Here is a 3,862-nt window from a genome sequence, read left to right on the forward strand (position 1 = left end):
ATTCCAAATTAATGTACAGAAAAATTAAGGTTCTAAGTCAACCACTACCTAAAATCTAGGTTTTTTTTTTTTAAAGGAACAAAGCATGATGACTTGTTCTGTCAGATATTAGAACATGCTACAGAATTATATAATTTTATAACATTTAGTACTAACTTAAAAACAACATATAAATTCAATGTAACATAACAGAAAGTACATAAATTAAAAATTTTTTTTTTTTTTTTTTACCTGTGTACATGTACCAAAAATACCAAATCCATTGCCGTTGAGCCAATTCTGACTCATAACAACCTTAGGAACTTGATATATGATTAAAAAAAAAAATTTTTTTAATGGCACCACAAATTTATGGGAAAAGGATGATCTGTTTAGTAGACGACTCACTAAAAAGAGTTGAATCCCTACCTCACGCCATATACAAAGGTGAATTCCATATAGATTAAAGACCTAAAGTTAAAAGGTAAAACAATAAGCTAATATTATAAAAATGAACAAAACTACCCTTGTGATCTTGGGCAAGGATGGACTTCCTAAACAAAACCTAAATAGCAAAAACCATAAGACAAAAATTGATGAATTTTACTACATCAAAATTAAAGGTTTCTATCATTGAAACGAGTGTCACGGGGAAAATTAACGAATAAGTGACAAAGTGATAGAAAATATTCCAGTCTAAAACCGATACGGATTACTATCTACAGGATGCAAGAAACTCTTGCAAATCAACAAGACACGAAATCCCATAGAAATATAGGCAAAGGATATGAATAATAATAAAAAAAAAAATCTTTGCCTTCAAGTCTATTCTGACTCATGGAAACTCTATAGGACAGAGTAGAACTGCCCCATAAGGTTTCCAAGGAGTACCTGGTGGATTTGAACTCCCAGCCTTTTGATTAGCAGCCATAGCTCTTAACCACTATGCCACCAGGGTTTTAGAAACCAAATGAATAAAACATTTCTGAAGAGCTATCCAGCCTCAAGAACAATAAGAGAAATCCAAATTAAGACCAAAAAATGCACTTTATGCCCACATACCGGCATAAAAAATCAAGCTAGTTAATACCAAGTGTTGGCAAGAATGTAGGGAAACCGGAGCCCTCATAATCTGTATTGCCAAGTTGCCAAAATAAAGACAGTCAGTATTCAGACCCATAAAACCCTGCATTTTCTGGTCCCCAACTACTTCTCCAACCACTCTCTGCCTCCCTCTCTCCACTCCAGCCCACCATCCTCCTCGATGTTCCTCCAATAGACTGAGCACACTTGGACCCCAGGGCTTTGGGACTTTTTGTTTTTTCTGGAATGCACTTACCCCATTCATCTGAAAGGCTTAGTACCTCATATCCTTGAAGTCTCTGGTCAAGAGTTACCTCTTGGGGAGGCTTCCTTGATCACTCTAGTAATATATATAGGACAGTAGCCTCCCCCTTTTTTGGTTTATTTTTTCCATCACACAACCCTCCGACACACTTTATACTTTACTTGTTTGTTAATTGTCTATGCCTCTCTGCTACAATGTAAACTCTGTTCTGCTCACTGCTGCAATCCAAGAGAACAGAACGGTGTCTGTCATATTGGAGGTGTTTAATAATCATGTTGAATGAACAAGAATAACTATTAATATCTATTGTGTGATTACCGTGTATTGCATGCCTTCATTGTATTATCTCATTTAATCCTTACAAGAACCATATGAGTTAATCATTAATATACCCATTTTATAATCTTTGGGAGATCACACAGCTAGCAAATGATTGAGCTGTGGCTTGAGTCTTGCCTGATTAATTCCAAAACCCAGACTCTCAAATACTTCACTGTTTTTCTGGTAATTACCCACAGGAGTCATAGTTCTCACAGGGTGGCCATGAACACACTTAGATCTCCTGCTGCAGGGAACCCAGCTGTTGTCCCTCTACATCCACCACCACGTTAGTGCTGAGACCACCCTTGCCCCAGGCTTCTCCCAGCCGATGCATAAGCATAGTCCCCATTGGGCCAGCCTCTTTTAATGGGAACTTGTGCGTGAGACTTTCCATCTGCCTGGCAAAAGATTTCTTGGAGCTGCACTGCCCCCTGAGACTCTTCCTCCCTGACCTTTTCTTCCTTCCCTCCCTTCTTTCGTAAGACCAGCTTCTCCCTGCCTACTCCTGCACCCTCCCTTTATCCTTCCCAGGGCTTCCTCCAATAAATCTCTTGCACCTCTATTCCCTTCCTGACTTCTGCCCTAATCTAAGCCATCCAGCCCACTACCTACTAAAACTGGACAGACATACACATACCCTGTGATCAAGCAATTGTACTCCTACACATATATACTCAACAGAAATGCATACATACTGTCTTAGTTATCTAGTGCTGCTGTAACAGAAATATCACGAGTAGGTGACTTTAAAGAACAGAAGTTTATTTTCTTACAGTTCTGGAGACCGAAAGTCCAAATTCAGGGTACTGGCTCCAGGAGAAGACTCTGTTGGTGGGGAAGATCCTTGCCTCTTCCAGCCTTCCCAGGTTCCTTGGTGATCTTCACGTGGCGTGACATCTGTCATCTCCATTTGTACTTGCTTCTCTCTGTGTCTATGCTGCTCTTTATATCACTCAGGAGTGATTAGTTTAGGATATACTCTCCACCGATACGGCCTCATTAACAGAACAAAACTTTATTTCCAGATGGGGTATATCCACAGGACACCGACACATTATTTTGTGGGGGAGAGAGGACTTGTCTGACCTCCACCTCACAGGAATCAGTCTTGGGCTGTTGACATTGATTCTCCTTCCCACTTGTGAAGTTAGAGGGGGTCAGACACTGCCCCCATGCCGTTTTTACAGTAAGAAAGAGGGGAACCATTGTACACGTATCAGATATTTGCCTCAAATAACTCTAAATCCAAATTCCTAATCTAGGCATTCTAAACTCTCCATGCATTCTAAACTCTCCATGATCTTATCCTACAATGGTCTTATTTCCTAGAGAATTGAGCCTAAAACGTTCAGTGGCAAGCGGGTGCCCCCCTGTGGGTGCGAGACTGGCACACACCAGGCTCACCAGGGGTGAAATAGGGAATGGGGTGGAGGCATCCTCCTTTCAATTACCTGAAGGGAATAACTGGTTCTCGGGAAGGAGCTTCATGAGGTCATTTGGGAGGGGAAGGGCTTGAGTCCTCTCTGGAGGCAATATGTGAGCACAGAGGGCAGGAGAGGGGCCCAGCCAAGAGGAACAAAGAGGGAGGGATGAGGGAGGGGGAGAGACAAAAGGACCCTTCTCTCTCACCACCCAAGAGGTTCTATCCACCAATACAATACACACCTATAGGCAACATTCAAAGCCCTCTCCTCCAGGGAGCCTTCCTTGACTGTCCCAGCGAGACGATCCTGAAGTATAACCAAAGTTGAGAACTGTGATTTCTAGACTATTGTCTTACGAAGCAGTATCATGAAGTAAAAATAGCAAGGGCTCAAGGGGGCTAAACCTGGATTTTATTTCCAGTTCTGCCTGGACTAGCCGGGCAGCCATGAGCAAGCTGGGCTCAGTATGAAAGCCACACACACTCATTTACTTAGCAAATAGTTTTGAAGTGTCTTCATGCCAACAGCACTGAGGGATGCCATAGGATATTGCCAACAGTGTGATTCTGAATTTCCTTAAGGAACTAACAGCGATGATTGGGTTGGGCAGGGTTAGTGGAGCCGTGGCTTGTATAGAAACTCTCCCAATATTAACGAGCATAATTTTCTCATCTGCCAATTGAGAACTGATCATAGTACCTACCTCTCAATATTGAGAGGATTAAATAAGATATAAAAAAAAAAAAAAAAAGGTACTAGAAATTAGATAGAGAGAGAGCTGCTGTCAAGT

The sequence above is a fragment of the Elephas maximus genome, chromosome 17 (genome assembly GCF_024166365.1).
Source record: "Elephas maximus indicus isolate mEleMax1 chromosome 17, mEleMax1 primary haplotype, whole genome shotgun sequence".
Classification (NCBI taxonomy): Eukaryota; Metazoa; Chordata; class Mammalia; order Proboscidea; family Elephantidae; genus Elephas; species Elephas maximus.